At 40.8% G+C, this 19,828-nt stretch overlaps 1 protein-coding gene across 1 annotated transcript in view; it reads right to left on the reverse strand.

Annotated features, from left to right (window-relative positions):
* Window positions 1-19,828, reverse strand: part of LOC112116425 (lysine-specific demethylase 4C) — a 438,460-nt gene that overhangs the window by 346,806 nt on the left and 71,826 nt on the right. The gene's annotated exons all lie outside the window — the stretch shown is intronic.

Below are 19,828 nucleotides of genomic sequence, written 5' to 3' on the forward strand. Positions count from 1 at the left end.
CATTGAAGTCAATGTTCCTGTGTTCTGTTTGATCTTTAGCTCTAGGTTACATTATTTATTTAATAATGAGAGTTAGGTCAAAGGGCAGCACCTCTAGAAACTTTGCTTTGCCTTGCATTATGTCACCCTCCTTTTCCATCCATTTTTAGCCCTTCCACAGAATAAAACTAAATTTATCTATAAAACAACAGAAATGTAGATGTCGCCATCTATGTGATTAAAGTACATCTTCATGTTATTTTGGATGTTGATTAACAAGTCCTAATATTTTCTGCCATAAAATCTATTTGCTTTAAATTGAATACATTTATTCAGCTCAACCATTAATGTTTGTAATTATATAGCACAAGTTACTTTATTTCTTCTTAACTTTAAGGCATGTCGTTTTCTAACTTATGTTAAAGGTTGTAAAATTAAAATGTTGATTTGGGGAAATAAAATGTAGTGTAATATATGTTTAGTAATATTTTACTTTCTGCGATGACACTTGTTTTCTATAGAAATATTCTGCAGCATAATTAATGCCCTATATATTCAGCAATATTTAGGTTAAAAATTAGTGGTGCTATTTTTGTATAAATCAAACATAGGCATTATGGAAAGCTAAGGAGCCTATGACATTTACTATATTCCTGTTCTAGCTTTTATTAAACAAAGGCACCAAGATGAGTCTGCAGAAACCTTAGTCTGCATCCATTTGGGTTGGGTCTGGAGAAAGATTTAAGAGGTATATTGTTAGAGTATGTTATTTAACATGTTCTAACACTTTCTAAAATTGTAGTGAGGCGAAATACTAGCAAGCTTCAGCTTGTCCAGTTTAGCACATGTTAAAGATTACACTGCCTTGTCTACAATAGAATTTTAGAATATGTTAAGTCATGTTGAAGATAAAACGTGAAAATGCTACATGAAACTAGAGAAAAAGTTATTTGATAATAGTAAAAAAAGTGGTGGAAAATCTACTGTCCAAGACACTGTTTGTATAAAATTTCTATATCCAAGTTTGCTCCAATTTGAAAATTCTGATTAAAAGAAAAAGAGAGGAGAAATCCCATCAAAGCGAAAGTTTATTCAGAGGAACGGTGACCTGTAGGGCAGTAAACATTCACTAATTGAAAGAAAATCATCCCAGAAGTCAGAGCAGAGGGCAAAGATGGTTCCACAAAGTGCTCTGGCCATTGCTTAACTACTGGTAGCCCCTGCTGTAGCAATCATGGGATGCATGCTATAGTGAGGTATACAGTCTGTGCTGCATGCTGCCCTTGAAAAGCTGGCATATTTCACTTCCATAGCAAGGAAATCATTTACCTTCCCCTACATTCTCTGTAAACCCAATGAGAGCTGTCAGACTGCAGCTGCAAACAAGGAGCCAATGGCAGCATAGCAACCAACTAAGCCATACTGAGTAATGTACAGATGTACCAAGATCACTGAGATTTAGGCCAAACTTTCCAACAGATCCTTAGTCTCTGTTTCCCAAGAAGGAAACTTGCAGTATATTTTACCTCTCCTCAAAGCCACAGCTCTATGATGGTAAGTGCCTCATTTTCATGCACAAAGATCAGGATATGAGCTATAGTTGCAAATACAGAGGCTTTAAAAATATGGCAGTTTAGTTAGGAAAACAGGCTTCCCATGAATTTTGAGCTGACCCCTTACAGTATTCTACAAACTAACAATGTACAATAGAACCTCAAAGATACGAACACCAGAGTTATGGACTTACCAGTCAACCAGACATGCTGTGAAACCGGAAGTCATCAATCAGGCAGCAGAGGAGACAAAAAATGCCCCAAGCAAATACTGTACTGCCTGGGGCTCACGGCTTCAGCCACGGGGTGGTTGGGGCTGCAGCCGCAGGGTCGGGGGAGTTTGGCTTTTGGGGGTGGGGGGACGGCTGGGGGCTTCTAACCCGCGGGGCAGAAGCTGGGAACAGAGCTGCGGGACTGAAGCCCCAAGCCCCAGCACTCCCCCCAGCTCTAAAGCCCTGAGCCCTCGTGCTCCCAGAGGGCAGAAGCCCTGAGGCCCCCGCTGGGAGCCCTGACCCCCCACCCCCACCCTGCAGCTGCAGCCCCAACTCCCCTGTGGCTGAAGTACCTACAGTCTTGTTCAGAGTTACGGACCATTTCAGAGTTATGGACAACCTCCATAACTGAGGTTCTACTGTACTGAGGAACCCAGCAACAGAGAACTCCAGCAACAGACAAAAGGGGAGGCAAACAAGTGCAAAATTCAAATCAGTTTCTGAGAACATGAGACTGGTGTATCCTCTCATTGACATGTACTAACCAGCTTCCACACTTGCTTACCTCTCCTTTGTCCCAGACACCACAGGCAGAAAAACAAGACACCAGGAATGCAGTTTAAGTAGGCTGTAACTCAAATAAGGTAAGACAGCTCAGGCAGTTAGAATAAACAGATGGGGTTTTGCACTGAGAAGTACAAAGTCATTACATGAATAAAGAAAAAAATGGCAGAGAAGTCCAGTTTGTAAGAAAAAATTTATTTTTAAAATGCAAAAACTAATAGTGACTATAAAATATTTTTATAGGAATGGTGGGTGATAGTGTAAGAAACTAGGCAGATTTTTGTAATTTAAGGTTAATTTTTCTTTATGTTTGGGGATGTAATTATATGCACTAACACAAAAGAAATGAGTTTTAATTGTTCCAGATATTATAGCCAAAGAACATAGTTTTGTAATATATATTGGCTATTACTTGTACCATTTTTACCTTAACTTGTCGTGCTACTGTAACTCTAAAACTGATTATTTTGGAGACGCTATGTTCGTTCAGAACCTTTCATTATTTTTTCCATAGCCCACTGATCAGTGAACATGATTGCTCAGGGGATTGGTAATTAGTATTTGGAGGCTTTCAGCTCTAGTTCATCATTTCCCAACATAGTCATGCTTAGAGATGGAGTTGTTCACACATGATGTGTGTCTAGAGGCCTATGTAAAATGAGAGGGGGATTTCATTACTTCTCCAAACAACCAAAGAGCCACCACCAACTGGTCCATGTCATTAAGATTATCAACAGAATAGCCAAAGAATGACTTTTCATAGAGAGTGAAAAACCTCTTGCCCCTCAAAGTCAGTGTTGAGGATAGGGGAGAAAGCTTCCATTGCTGCTGTCGGTGCTGTATCTGTCTTATGGATAAAATGAAGACTTCACTCTTCAGTACTGCCAATACAGCATTTTCATGGGCATTACATTTTGACGAGGAGAAGGAAAACAGCTGGCTGAAATTGTGGAGTTCTAGAGTCTACTCATAAAATCTGGACTCTAGTGACTGTCATAAATGGCAGTGCAGCTAGTAGCTTCGGCTTGTCTACACTACCCGCCGGATCGGCGGGCAGCGATCGATCCAGTGGGGGGGGTCGATTTATCATGTCTAGTATAGATGCGATAAATCGACCGCTGAGCGCTCTCCTGTCGACTCCGGTACTCCAACAGAACGAGAAGCGCAAGCGGAGTCGACGGGAGATGATCAGCTGTCGATTTACCGCAGTGAAGACACCGCGGTAAGTAGATCTAAGTACGTCGACTTCAGCTACACTATTCACGTAGCTGAAGTTGCGTATCTTAGATCGACCCCACGCAGTAGTGTAGACAAGCAACTAGGGAGCCCAGTTCTTAATCTTGTAGAAAGTAAAGGCTTCCACATTGTTGTCTTAACCTTGCTATAAAATGTATTCTTGAAACAGTTCAGAATTCTACCCATTGCCCAACTAACAAAACTTTCAGTATTAACACTTTATTTGCAATTCAGAGCCCGTGCCTTTAGTAACCTTTTTGGAAACTCAGAAGCCAACTACTGTGTGCATGTAACCATCAACTGACAAAAGGCTTGCTTTTCCAAGTCACAGATGATTTGCCCTTAAGGCCAGGGTAGAGAATTTTCATTCCTTTGCCTGCAGTTTGCCTGTGCTTATCATAAGCATCATTCTATGCTTGTCAGTATTGTTACCTTTTCTGTTTTTTTACAAGAATTAAGTTCAACATGAAAAATTTACAAGGAGAAAGTTTTGACATCCCAAAAAAGTAGATCAGTCCTCAGGAGAGTATCCCATAGGGTTGGAAAAGTCCCAGAGAAGGAATTCAGAGCAATGTTAGCTGTTTACGCCATATGCACCACTAAAAAAGATTTAAGTATGTATGGGGCTCCTGTGTGTGAAAGTCTGCATCATCATCACATATTCTGCCCACTCAAATTCATTATATGGGCACTAGCATGAAAGAATCTTTATAAAACTATGTCACAAAGGCTGAAAGGTATTATATAAGCTACAATAAATAAATCTGCTGAAGTTATCCATGATTAGAAGAAGAAAGTCATAAGTAAACTACTCAGGCCCCAACACTTAGTTCTATACTAAACTAAGAGGAGACTGCTGTTTTAGCAGTGTATTTTGAGGAAAAGGTTTTTTAAAAAAACAGAAAATTCCAAAGATTATGCAGCTCCTAACAAAAACAGATGATGAATTTAACTTCACTTGCCATTTGGCAGAACCCAAAGAGAGTCAGAATAAGAGATTTATTATATTAATCAACTTTAGCCAGACGTTTGTTTGGCATTTTCACCAAAAAAGCCATGAGTTGAATGAACAACATAGACTACACTACTCCTTTATCCACAGAAGTGGTCACTCTAAGCCAGAGTAGAGGGACATCAGTGAAGTACTTTTGTATTATGAGTTTTATTACGAGTTGTATTACATTTACGAGTTTGTATTATGACTGTACTTTTGTATTACGAGTTTTAAGCCAAATCCTAATAATAATAATAATTGGGCAATCTTATGTACTGGTAATAATTGTAGGAATGTGTTGCTCCCTAATCATAAGCCTTGAAGAACGGCAAACTGTTCCCTCGGCATTGAAGCGGGAGTGACCTTGTTTTAGCGCCCATGTTTGGAAAACATATTGGCTAGCCTGATAGTACCTTTGCAGCTGGCTGTTCACGCGCTCTATAGATGAGTTTGCTATTTTGTATAATTGCACACTGCGTGTATCCTGCCTGCCTTCTGAATGGGCAAAGATGTAACCACGAAGAAGAGTTGTAAACAAAGTAAGGAGAGAAATAAAAACCCCAGGAAAAGTTTTCCTGGGAGGCTTTTGGCTTGAGGCTTTAGAAGCTACGTACCACAGACCTGGCGTTCTGTTTCCTTTCCTGCGTCGTCACTACTGCAGCTGGTGACCCCGACGTGATACCCCTCTACTCACCGGCTGGAGATGCCGAGCGCGCCCGCGGCTGTTTGCCGCCCCTAATTCGTGAGTATGGGGGGGGGACTCTCCAGTGCCCAGAAGGAGCACGCAAGAGAGTTACATAAGATTATACGGCAGCGATCATGCATCGCTGTCCCGGTCGCTCATATTGAGGACCTTCTAAGGGAAATAGACCGCCAGTGCCCCTGGTATCCGGACTGCGGGTCTTTACAGCTTTTTGATTGGATACGGATTGGGATCGCCTTGTATAATGAACCCCGTGCCCCAGTTCAGCACCTGCTGCTCTGGCAGCGTTGTAAGGAGGTGCTGGAGGGGTTCGGCCCCGATGGCCTTAAGCCGGTTTCCCCTTTGCCCCCAGGTGATGGGCCACCCCCCTCCTGCCCGCAGCTGACCCTCCCTGCGCCGCCGCCCGTGGAGGCGCCCCCATGCCTACCGGTCGGGTGGGGGGGCGCTGTCGCCGCGGCGGTGCAGCCAGTGCGCGAGGCCGGTCTCTTGACCGGTGCGGAATCCAGCTGTGGGCTTGAGGCGTTTCCCATCTCTAGGCGGGATAATGGAAATGGGGGGGAGATAGTGGATTGGGAGGATCTCCCCTACTCGGTTCTGCGCGAGCTCCGCAAGGCGGTTCGTGAGACCGGGGTGCGGTCCACTTTCACCCTGGGGATCATGGAAGGTGTGTCAAACAGTTACTCCATGCTCCCCCAAGATTGGAAAGACATGTGTCGCATGGTGCTGTCTCCCGCGCAATACGTTCTGTGGGACAGCAAGTACCAGCGAGAGGCGCTTGCGGCAGCAGCACAAGGTGGGGGGGCCTATCTTGCTAAGCAGTTATATGGCACAGGGCAGTTTTTGAGCATCCCCCAGCAGGTGGAGGGCATGCCCCGGGCAGCTTATCCCTGGTGGTCTAGTGGTTAGGATTCGGCGCTCTCACCGCCGCGGCCCGAGTCCGTGGGCGGATGATGGAGGGGGTACATTTCCACTTGTGGGGCCGTGATTTATTAACGCTTTAACTGCCATCATCCATATTGATGATTAGGCGTACGGCCCTCCCCCTCCGTTGGCTCACTGATGAGCCCGTCTGGGTTGCACAGTGGCCGCTTCCTTTGGACCAGCTGGAGGCTCTCCAGCACTTGGTTAATGACCAGCTACGGGCAGGGCATGTGGAGGAGTCCACTAGCCCCTTTATTACCCCCGTGTTTGTAAGCACAAAAAACTGGAAAAGTTAATTGTGACCCTTTTTAAGTAAGAATCTTTAAGCTGTGAATAGCTTTGGATCTGGAAGCAAGCCAGAAAGCATTTGTATTAATGCAATTTTCTAACTAATAAGGTAGAAGCCACTGAAACCTGGGCTGCCTATGAGACAAATACAAGGAAACATTTTAAGCAATGACTGACTGCCCAGAAGGGGTAGACCTCTGTTCTTTTGTTTTTCAGATTATCAGAGAAAACGGATGCCAGCTGAACAGCATTCAATGTACCATGCATTTACTGGCACAATAGGAATTATTTTTGTGTTTTATGGCAAAAATTGTTGTTAAGAATTGCATACCAACAGTCTTTGGAAACAAGGACATGGAAGGTTAGCCCACTCCCCAGATTGCCCATGGGATCCTTCTGGCTACCTCAGATTTTTAGCCAGAGGGCTGGGGAGGGAGGAAAGCAATTAGACACCTGAGGTTGTACCGAGTGCACTCCTCAAAAGTGGGTGTGCTTGTCCCGGTTTGTTGCTCCAAAGCTTTGTAATAAAGTTATTTTACTGGAAGAGTGAAGGTTTCCTTTGTAGGTTAAGAGAAGCCAAGAAGAGAAGAGGAAAAAGCACAGAATGAGTTAACTGAGAGGAGAATACAGCTTGCAGGCTCATCCAAGGTCACAGCCAAAACTTGGCTGACCCCCAAGACAAAGGGGGGGGCTTAAATGTGCCCAAGCAACTAAGATCTGCAAAATACAGACAATGCATTAATGAAATGTGTTAGGTTTTTTTCTCACAGGTAGAGAAGTGCTACTCAAAGACCCTAGCACCCCTGCCATTAATTGAAACAAGGAAACTGAGTCTATGTAAAGTCCATCAACGAAAGACTGCTTTGGCTCCATGCTGGAAAGGCCCTTTCCAAGTCCTGTTAACCACCAACACTGCTGTGAAGTGCCAAGGACTGACTGCCTGGACCCAAGCTTTTCACTGTAAAAAGACCCCTCCACCTCGGGAGGGCTCTCCGACTGATAAGCCTATTTCTCCGTCTAGTTCTGCTGTGCCGTCTGGACAGCAGGAAAAAGGAAAAAAAGACAAGGTAAAGTGCTAGTAACCTCTCCCTTGTCCACTGACAGACTTACTGTTGCTTTGAATTTTTCTAGAAGACACAAAATCACTACAGGGTGATGTGCTAGTAACCTCTCCCCTGTATGATGCTGAACCACACTGTTTCAGGAAAAGAGAAGAAGGAACACTTGCTTCCTTGAAACCACAAAGTCCAGGGATTCCTGACTACAAGAGACATTAAGAACTGACCCTGGTGAAGAAACAAAGAATTACACACTGGCAGGAAGAAAATTGTGGAACCCATGCTTGGGAATGTGGTATTGATTGGATTTTGGGGTTTATTCTACAGGCTGCGCCCTGTGTTTTGGATAAGTCCCTCAGCATGTATTGCCCCTGCCATTTCCTTCATTACACTATTACCCCTGTAATACATTCAAATACAGACAATGACCCAAAAGTTGCTGACAGAGATGGTATTGAATATCACTGAGGCTGGGAAGGCATTGCAGTGGGATCTAGCATGTTCAGGCTTGGCCCACTGCCCTTACAGACACATCAGGAGTACCATCTGATCTGTGGCATGGAGACATACTTGAAAACTTTCTGGGTGGAAGTGCAGACGTTTTTAGTGCTCCTTCCAAGCATATGGACCGGTTGAGGGGGTGTGGCCTCCCACATACCGAATCCTGCCGGGTCCATGGGGAGGATGCATGTGGGATTGGGTAATTCACCAAGACATCTGGGAAATTAGACCTCCTGGTATGCCCAATCGATTTTTAGTCAGTGCTCCTGGGATTACACCTGACAGGACACTTACTTTTTCAAGCAAATGATAGCTGTGTGTATGTTAATGACACCACATTACAAGACATTTGGGTCCACCTGGCAGAAGTATTAAATCAATCTGATTTCTGCCTGGCCGTTGCCCCGGAAATGCAAGGTCTGTTAAGTACTTGCCTTGTTCCTGTCTGTAAACCACCCAGCAACAACTGGGGTGTGAGAGAGTGAAAAAAATGTGCTGTTTTAAGCTTACTGATAATAGTAACCACATGCAATAGCAAATTGATATGCTGAAATGTTATGCTTAAGCCATTTGCTAGGATGTTTTTTTTCCTTGGTGGAATTATATTTAGTTATAGCCACCCTTAGAGTGGATAAAGACCCTTTCATAGCATGGGGTCTTAGTTTTGATTTTTGGTGTTTTGCTTTGTTGCTTTGTTTAATGCTTATTCAATTTAGTGGCGTTGTGTATGCTACCCTGCAAAGGTGCTTTGTCTAAACACCGCATATAAAATAAAATAGGAGGGGGATGTAGGAATGTGTTGCTCCCTAATCATAAGCCTTGAAGAACGGCAAACTGTTCCCTCGGCATTGAAGCGGGAGTGACCTTGTTTTAGCGCCTATGTTTGGAAAACATATTGGCTAGCCTGATAGTACCTTTGCAGCTGGCTGTTCACGCGCTCTATAGATGAGTTTGCTATTTTGTATAATTGCACACTGCGTGTATCCTGCCTGCCTTCTGAATGGGCAAAGATGTAACCACGAAGAAGAGTTGTAAACAAAGTAAGGAGAGAAATAAAAACCCCAGGAAAAGTTTTCCTGGGAGGCTTTTGGCTTGAGGCTTTAGAAGCTACGTACCACAGACCTGGCGTTCTGTTTCCTTTCCTGCGTCGTCACCACTGCAAATAATAAACCTACAAATGCAGATTAAACATTTTGTAGGAATCCAGGACACTTTGGTAAGTCCCTATGTAGGAAACGAGAAAATATAATGCCTTGCATGGATAGTTTTTATGCAATTAAAAATGTTAAAATAGTCTTAACATTAAATACCTTTAAGTGAACTTTCATTTATTGGACAGTGTTCTTCATTACTTCCATTTTACAAATCATACCCAAGCAATTAACGAAATGGAGGGATGTCACTCATTTTAATTTTTGTGCTGTGTGATAAGTACTTTATTTAGCACTGAAAGTTATACAAGTGTAAGCAGTCATTAAATTGGAAATTAAATCTGTATTGATTTAGTATTAAAACAAATTTCAGCATATTGCATACCACCATCTGGTGACTATATGTGGATGGAAAATTGTTGATCTGTGAAGAATGCCCAGATAATTGTAATTGTTTTCAATAAAAATTATAGAGAAGCTGTCTATCTGGTTTAAGTGTAACACAGTTTTTAAAAATAGAACTATTCATAGTAATAATACAAACACATAGATGGAACAAAGAATGATCAAATTTTCAAAATGTGCTTTACTACATAAAAAATGTAACAACTAAATGACAATATGGGCATCAGGCTGATGTGAAACAGCCTTTTGTATTCACCCAATTATTCTTATCTTTGTAACAAGAAACTGGATATAAAGCAGTAGGGTTCCATGGTTACTAAAGCAGATATTTCCACAGATAGTGAAAAATGCCATTAGATTCAAGCTAATTCAATGTGACATTTTACCAAGCTACTGCACTGTAATACTACTTTATGTGATGATGGAGGGTGGGGGGAATAAAACATCTGAGGATTTCTTTGGTATGACTAGCATTAAAAAATTCCAAAGCTTTAAGTCAGTAAAAATTTGTTAAACTTTAAAGTCATTGGTTGATGATTAGTGTAGTTCATCATCCTCCACATTTTATCCAAGCACTTGTTTCAGCCTAATTCTAGATCACGGTCCAATACCCACTCCCAACCTCTCTCTGTCCACTGATCAATATGAACAGTTTGCCATGCTATTCCTTTAGAAAATCAATATCACCACCCTACTGCTTTGAGCCCAGGCACCTCACTGTCTCTTGATTCACCTACAAAGTGACATCCTTTCATTTCACGTATCTTTTTCCATCCATCCCGATATTGTCCTCAACAAAATCTCATCCATGAGCAAAAGCCTACCTCATTATTGGACTCCCTTCCAACCTCAAGTTTTGTCTTCTGACTCCTTATAATCACTATTCTTAAAAAGCACTACACTTTCTGTAACTTTCCAGGTCTTTTTCAAAACTGCTATTAATTAGCTCTTTAAACAAAAATATCTCATTTGATCATTTCTTGCTCATCAAAAGATATCCAGTTTCAAACTCAATTCCTCAGCAAAGTTCGGGAGAAGGTGACCCTCTCTCACCATTCCAACCACCTTCTCTAGCAAAAATGTCTGACTGACTTCAAACTGGGCATTGACCCTTTTATAGTGAGACTGCCCTTCTCCAGATAAATTAGTAACCCAACACTTTTGCTTATGATGGTTCCCTTCCCACTTGATGGTGGTGACTTTTGGTGTTACTTATCACACACCTTCCTAAGAATTCTAACAAGAAACCAGTATGTCCAATAATCTCCTTCTCTAATTTGAATTCAACCATTTCCTTCATTCATGGAAGATGTACATGTTACTTCCACGCTACATGCTAAAGAGTGTCTCAGGTTTCTATCCTTCGCTCTATTGGCTCCCACATACATTTTTTGTCAGCTATAGAAGTTGACTAATGAACAGATGCTACAATCGGTCTTTTCTCTATTTGACATGTCATTGCTATCAATTGTGTATATCAATTCTGTATCGATGACTCCCAGGCTCCTATCCATGTCACCTTTCTGTCTCTCAGTTTTCCCATCTGTGAAGTCCTTTGAAATCTACTGATGAAAAGCACTACATAAGAGAGAGGCATGATGATGGATGATTGATGATGGATGATGATGATTCCCTGCTTTCTTGCCTGGACTCTGTCAGCTGCCAGTTACACCAAAGCATCCTATTCCTGAAGGACTGAAATGTCCTGCAGGGACTTTTACTCTCTTTCTGAGAGACATGCCCACATCTGCTCCCCTATGCCTAACTCTACCATCTTTCTCCTTAACTCGGACAACTTTGCTCCCTAGGCCAGAAATCTTGGGCATCATCTTGGATGAGCTTTCTCTCTCCTACTTCTTCTTTGTAAGAATCACCAATTCCAGAATGCTGTCAATTTCATCCTGACCTGAACAATGCTTCCCCTGAAATCGATATTCATACCTTAAATCGGTTCTATTTGGGACTGTCTGAAGCCTTCCCTAATCCACAAGGGTAGAGGAGCTTCCCTCACCGTATCACCCTAACAGGGGCTGGCCAACAATTGTTGGGGACACCAGCAATCACTGGAGAGCACAGTTCCTGTTAGAAGATGCAGATTCTAGCTGTGTGAGAAGAGGGGCAGCAGGAAAGGGTGTGGCTCCAGCCACAACCCAGTCCCTCTGCACCCTCCTCTTGTGTGCATGGCAGAATCTCATGCTATTTTCAGAGGATCAGAATAGTTGCAATCAGAATACTCTCTTGCTCCAGAAAGAAGGCCTGCCCAATATCCCTGAGTCCTTGGTCATCTTCATTGGCTTCTAGTCATCTAAGAATCCAATTCAAATTCTTTCTTTCAAACTTCACCGTGAACTTGCTTCATTCTACTCCTCTGACCTCCCATGAATTTACTCCCGAGATAAGACTCATTCACCCTGCTCCTCCAATCCTGGCTTCCTATGTTCCCTCCATCCTGCTCTCTCAAAGTTATGGAGTCACTTTCCCTTTCCGAAGCTTACCCTTCTCTTTATCTTATGACTGACCCTCTCTCCAGAGTGTTTTGTGATATATAGAACAAATCATATAGTAATGTATTATCCCGTCATTCCCGGGAGTTACAATGTGAAGACCAGAAGGAATACCACTGAAAATGCCTTGCTACAAATTGAGGACCCATTCATTCTGTATTTATCTATGTACATTGTCATGTTAGTTTATACTGTGATGGGTTGGATCACAGAAACCCCCTTGGGAGCTGCCACCCAATGTGCAAAGACTACCCCTGCTTCTGTTTTCCCTGCCAGCTCAGGACTCCAGCACCCTGTCTTGCTGAGCAAGACACTCCAGTCCACTTCAACACAGACCCAGGGTCTGAATCACTTGTCCCAAAGCTGCAAGTTTACCTGAAAACAGCTCTTAGAAGTGTGCTTGTCTTTAGCACTCAGATGCCCAACTCCCAATGGGGTCTAAACCCAGATAAATCCGTTTTGCCCTGCATAAAGCTTATGCAGGGCAAACTCATAAATTGTTCGCCCTCTATAACACTGATAGAGAGATATGCACAGTTGTTTGCTCCCCCAGGTATTAATACATACTCTGAGTAAATTACTAAATAAAAAGTGATTTTATTAAATACAGACAGTAGGATTTAAGTGGTTCAAAGTAGTAACAGACAGAACAAAGTAAGTCACAAGCAAAATAAAATAAAATGCGCAAATCTATGCCTAATCAAACTGAATACAGATAATCTCACCCTCAGAGATCCTTCAGTAAGCTTTTTCTCAGACTGGACACCTTCCAGGCCTGGGCACAATTCTTTCCCCTGGTGCAGCTCTTGTTGCAGCTTAGGTGGTAGCTAGGGGATCCTTCATGATGGCTTCTCTCTCCTCTCTGTTCTCTTCCACCCCTTTATATATCTTTTGCATAAGGCGGGAACCCTTTGTCCCTCTGGGTTTCCACCCCCCCCCCTCACTGGAAAAGCACCAAGTTAAAGATGGATTCCAGTTCAGGTGACATGATCACATGTCACTGCAAGACTTCATTGCCCACTTGCCAGCACACCCATATATAGGAAGACTAACAGGGAAACACAACCATCTGCAGACAATGGTCCTGGTTAATGGGAGTCATCAAGATTCCAAACCATCATTAATGGCCCACACTTTACATAATTACAATAGGCCCTCAGAGTTACATTTTATATTTCTAGTTTTAGATACAAGAGTGGTACATTTATACAAATCAGATGATCATACTCAGTAGATTATAAGCTTTGTAGTGACACCTTACAAGAGACCTTTTGTATGAAAAATATCTCAGTTACGTTATATTCACTTATTACCGTATTCTCTAAAACTATCCCAGTTACATTATATTGACTTATTATCAAGTTTTTATAAAACCATATAGACTGCACAACGTCACATATACCGTGTTCTTTTTTTTAACAGAAATTAACAGATTTGATTCCATATATGACAAAAATTTCAAATCCCAAATCCCAATAATAAACAGACAAAATGAGTACAATTCGAAAAATAGTCCTGTCTAAAGAACAACCTTACACACACATGCTTTTCTCTAATAAAAATGAAACTAGTCTTACTACAACAGAATTCAAAATATCCAAACTGCCATGAAAATAATTGCTTTGCTCCTGTTTAATCAACACTTTCATGTATCCTTCACTAATATTCTTCAGTGAGATTTATATCATTTTAATCCTTCCAGATCTGAGATCTACCTTCACCAGTATTTTACTGGAGTCAGATAACAGCAGCAAGAATAAACTGATTTCAAATATCTAACGTGCCTAGATTGTTTTCCAAAATTTAAAGGCCCTATTCAAATTTTTTGGATTTATGGACATATATCATACCTTGGCGCATCATATGCATCTTCTACATGGCTCCAATCTACATATTCTGTTCAGTATTCTGCCTTTATCATTATACTAGTAGCTGAAAGTCCATGCTGTCACACAGGCATAACTCAAAGTCATGTGTGTAAAAAAGCCAAAAATGGTGGAGAATTTAAAAACGGGACAGTGACAGACCACAAATATCAGTGATGATTGAACCTGGTGATTTTCTGAACAAAAGGAGTTCTAAACCATGCATGTAGCTGTTTCCATTGCTTCACACTGACTCAGCAGACATTCTAGGCTTCAGAGTGATGTTTGGATTTAGTGCGTGTTGATTGTGCAGTTGTGTGTGTGGTAGTGTTGATCTGTTTGGGGCAGGGTTGTGTTAGGAGATTTGGGAGGGTAGCAAATGAGGAGTGTATGCTGCAGTGAGGGGGCTGTTTGTGTTTGGGGTTATTGTGCATGCTGGTTGTGTTATGCTGGGAGAGAGTTGTATGGATTTGTGCAGGCGGCAAATGGGGCAGTGCTGCAATTAGGGGCACTGTGTGTTTGGGGTTATGTATGCTGGTTGTGGTTTTGTGTGTTGATTTGTGCAGGTGGGAATTAGGTGCACAAGTGTGGCAGCTGGGCCAAGTAGTCCACCCTCTGTGCAGTCTCCCTCATACAACCCATTAAACTGTTGCATGCAAAGTAGCAGTAGAGTATGGGTGATTTCTTGAGCTACCTCTGATATCACAATGGTCTAGGGGCTGGTCTACACTGCCGCGCTAGTTCGGCGGCTGGGGATCAAAGTTCCGAGTTCGATTTATCGCGTCTGGTCTGGACGCGATAAATTGAACCAGGAAGTGATCCCCGTCGACTGCGGTACTCCAGCTCAACGAGAGGAGTACCGCGGAGTAGACGGGGAGCCTGCCTGCCGCGTGTGGACCGCGTCTGAACCGCGGTAAGTTCGAAGTAAGGTATGTCGAATTCAGCTACGTTATTCACGTAGCTGAATTTGCGTACCTTACTTCGACTTGGGGGGTAAGTGTAGACCAAGCCTAGGACTCATGGCACTGTACAGATACATGAATTACTGTAGCTGTACACCATACAAAGTGTAATTTGTGAAGTCGAAATGTTCTGAAACTTAAAAACTGGACTGGAACAGACACGAAGCCCAGTGATGATTGAACTTGGTGAAATTCTGAACAAAAAGAATTCTCAACCATGCATGTAGCTGTTTCCATCACGTCACACTAGCTCAAGAGATATTTTAGGCTTCAGAGTGAGAGACAGAGTGACATTCTTAGAATCTTATTATACAGATGCTAGTGCTGCTCTCTAGGAAGGGTTTAGCTCCAAGCGCAGTTCAATACTTAGGCCATGAGCAAAATTTCTCAATTTATTAGTCAAGACACAAATCCTCCCAGCATACCATCCTGTGCATCAGCTTTATCCTGTAACCTAAAAATATTAACCAGACCGAGGGGGGGGGAGAGGGGGAGATAAAAACACCTTACAACAGCCAGCAGAAAAGGCCTTTTGTAATGTGAACAAGTATCCAACACAAACTGTTGTGAACTCAAAGTCACCAAGCCACTCCCTTAAATATATGGGCTAAGTAACCCATTCAAACAACTTTGCTAGATAACTAAGAATGTTCTACAAGAAAAATCAAAAAATAGAACAAAGCACTGTTTAAATAATTGTCATGAATATAAATTTACAGTAAAATAACCATTTTATAGAATTCCACATTTTTTTCAGAAAAGAATGCAAAGGAAAACTTATGGTAATAAAAATCAAACTACTAGCACAGAAAATTAATTGTAATAATAAATCATACCCTCAAAACTAGTAACTGTCCCCTCACTATCTTTTTCTTTCCCCCAGCTGCTGCACTGTTCCCATGTTTTCTTTAATTTTCCACTCTTTACTCATTTCCCTTCAAATTATTGTCTGTGTTGGACAATAATTCTCAGGCATTACAGATACTAAAGCAAAAAATAACTCCAAAAAGAAATATTACACATTTAAACACTCACACACATTCATTATGGCCCTGATCTTGCAACTGACTAGGTGTGGCACACAGACCTGTTCCTGCACAGAGCCCCACTGGGCTCCACGCGGGTATGGCAACTGCAGTTGTGGAATCAAGATATACAATTTACAGAGACACTCTTGTTTGCATAAATATTGAGAATTGAACTGTATAATGAATAGGGTGCAGTATTTATCCACAGGATACTTTCAGAAATTAGCTCCACATTCCCCAATTGCTGCCATTGTGGTCAGCATATTTGAGGCATGCTAGTTCCGTAATCTCTGTCAGTCTTGGCCCTTGGAAGATATAGAAGGCTCTCTTGTCACAATTCAAAGCCAAGATGCATCTTAACATGGCTCATCTTAGTAAATTATTTTTTCAGTCTTAGATTCACCAAAGTAGCAGTTGCTAGTGATCTGTGAATTAAGTGGTGGGCTGGAGAAAGGCTCCTTAGCAAAATTACCTGGACAGGATAAAGTATATTCTGGTGATAACAGATTGTGCCACCCGATACCCAGAACTCGTAGCTCTATCCTCTATGGAGGTAAACAAGGTGGCTTTGCTAGCATTATTGAGCCAGATGGTGTTTCCCTGTGAGATTCTGACTGATCAGGGGGGAAACTTTATGCCTGATCTGCATGAAGGACTACGAGAGAAATGTGGGGTTCAACAATTTTGTTCATATTCTTACCACCCCCAGACTTAAGGGCTCTTGAGAGATTTAATTGAACCCTTAAAATTATGTTCAAAACTTTGAGCAGCCTTCAAAACCTCCAGTCAGGCTGGAGAGAGAGAGAGAGAGAGAGAGAGATGAGTGTCAGCCCAAGAGAGAAGACTGCTAGGAGCCGGTAACCTTTAAGTGGATACCCTTGAGGGACCTCAGAGAGGGAATACAGATGCAGGGGCCCTCTAAACTGTGACCCCTTCATTCTAGGCCCATCTACTTCCTCCATTTCATGGCTTTCAGTCTAAACTATTACACTAACACAGGCATTTGTCAGTGTCATGATCTGCGCCTTCTGTTGCTCAGCAACCAAATGAGTCAACTGTCATTACAGTTCATTTTGTAGTACTTCTGATGCAGCTGAGCATCATCTAATTATGGCTGTCAAAATGCCTTCAGCTTTTAATATTTACTGAACTTAACTGTACTTAAATTTAACGTAAATACATTTTGTTATAAAATTAATGTGGCTCTATTAAGTACTTATGCTCAAAGAATGATCAAGAAACTAAATATTTTTCTTTGATTTATAAACGGTCTCCATTTACCATATAATTGCAATACACAATGTATTTTGGAGGGGAGATTTTCAAAGTTAGAAAGGGCAGTTAGCTACTCAACTCTCAATGGAAAAAAAAAAAATCAGTGGGAGTTGAGTGCCTAGCTCCCATTTGTGAAACTCTTTAACAATTTTTTTTATATTAACTAAATGGTAATTAGAATTGTTTGAAAATGTTTCAGTGGAACAGTTTTCCATCAAAAAATGTAGTTTAGTTGAAATGGAAACGTGGATTTTGACAGAATTTTCAATGGGAAACAGTTTAAACAAATCATTGTGGAGGTCAAAATGTTTCACTAAAGTAAAAAAATTGTATTGTGACTTCATTATTTTAGCTATTGAATTAAAATATTAATTTAATATATTAGATTTATATTTAGTACTATTTATGTGTGTTATATTTAATATTTTATAGAGAGACTTTCAACATTATTGAAATGAAACATTTTACCTTATCAAAACAAAATGCTTCAATATTATCAAAATGAAACTTCTTGATATTTCAGAACTGAAATTGTTCAGACTTTTCAATTAAAAAAAAATATTGAAATTTGGGAGTTTTGTTCTGATTCCAAACAAAAACTAAGAATTTCTGTTCTGTTGAAAATTACATCATCTCAAAATTATTTTCTACTATGTCTTATGATAGCAGTGCCTAACAATCAGGTTAAAGAGCACATGCTTAAAAAAATAAAATCCTTACCCATTTTATAAATGCTGAGATTATTAAAATTGAAAGAATTTGAAAAATCTAATAAACGTTTAACTACTTATACTAGTATTAAATTTCACTTCAGAATGTGAAAACAGGCTCAACCGTTTCTAGTCAATGCATGTTCAGGTTTCTATACAGTAGCTAAATGCTTCAGTGTCTGAGTTGCAAACAGTGCAAGGAATATTTATTTTCCACTGGAAATACAAAAAAATTAAGTGGAAACACTTCTTTGGGTCTTCCCTCTCTCGATAAGGCCTAATTCTGAGCCAAATCTGACTTGACAGTGTGAAAATTTATAAAATTACAAAGTGCTTAGTGTCCACTATTCCTCCTTAGGGGTCACTCAAATAGATTTCTTTTTTAAATTTTATTTAGTTATTTGGAAGACTCAAAACCTATTTGTAGACTAGAGGGGCATTCAGCACAAATATCTTAAAACTTGCTTTAAAATACTTTAAAACGCACTAATCAGAACTTTGCTAAATTCTTGCCAGAACATGTCCATGTTCTATGAGGATTAAGTAAGTGTCTTTGCTGGTCGGAATTTTACAATATTAAGTGTTTTGCAAAATTGCTTACTAAATTACTTTCATATTTCTTGGGATCGAACATAAAAACTTTGTGTTTAAAGGAGAGCTGCCTATTTAGGTAGTTTTTAAATATATCAATACATCAATGCTGTATTTGAAAAGTTCATCTTTTTTTCCTACAGTGAAATCATAATATACTTGAATTTATAAAACCAATCATTTCCAACAAAATGTACTATTCAATGATGCAAAACTCAGATATATGCTACTCACATGATTTGAAGTTATGGTCCTGGTCCTCTTTACTTTCTCAATATTATCACAAAGTGTAATGAGAGCTCTACTGTCTTGTATTTAAATGCAAAGCATTTAGACTAGAACTAGAATCTAGAAAACATTGCTTTTCCTACTGTGCTTTTGCAATATTTTTAGTAAGTTGATCAGTTTGCCAGCTTACATATTTAAAATGTCACAGTTCTTTCTTCTATTCAAAAGTGACCGAATGCATGGACATAATTTGAGTAACACCATTAGTGAACATCACCTGCAAACATTCCCATCATCATAACTGGATGACCAGAAATAAATCGGCACCTACATAGGGATGACATGCATTATGTGCAGCTTTAGCAGATGATAAAGCAACCAACATAACATAATATGAATTATCTCCATCACCTTTCTGGTCACCAGTATTTTCAACTAAAAATCATTTTCTGATAATCAGAGTGAAAAATGTAAAGTCTCTCTCTCTCTTACACACACACACACACACACCCCCCCACGGCACCTTAGACTTCCACTACATAGCAAGTTGACTAGTTGTCTCCTCACACTACCATAATGCTGTCCAGTTAACAGTCCAGGAGAGAGAACCTCTCTGGCTGTGGGCATCACAGTTAAGATGTACCTTGATCATTCAGTCTCCACTCATGTGGAGTCTGCTGTGTAGCAGTAGATCAGGGTCAGCAATGTTTCAGAAGTGGCGTGCCGAGTCTTCATTTATTCACTCTAATTTAAGGTTTCGTGTGCCAGTAATACATTTTAAATGTTTTTAGAAGGTCTCTTTCTATAAGCCTGTAATATATAACTAAACTATTGTTTTATGTAAAGTAAATAAGGTTTTTAAAATGTTTAAGAAGCTTCATTTAAAATTAAATTAAAATGCAGAGCCCCCAGACCAGTGGCCAGGACCTGGGCAGAGTGCCACTGAAAATCAGCTCGTGTGCCGCCTTCGGCATGCGTGCCATAGGTTACCTACCCCTGCAGTAGATAATACAGACATAATTGAATAGAACACTTAAGCACATGCTTAATGTTAAGCACTTAAGCAAACTCATTGACTTCAGAGGTCTGGTTATACATTT

This window comes from Terrapene carolina, unplaced genomic scaffold, assembly GCF_002925995.2.
Source record: "Terrapene carolina triunguis isolate 2854851 unplaced genomic scaffold, T_m_triunguis-2.0 Scaffold35022, whole genome shotgun sequence".
In the NCBI taxonomy this organism is placed as follows: domain Eukaryota; kingdom Metazoa; phylum Chordata; order Testudines; family Emydidae; genus Terrapene; species Terrapene triunguis.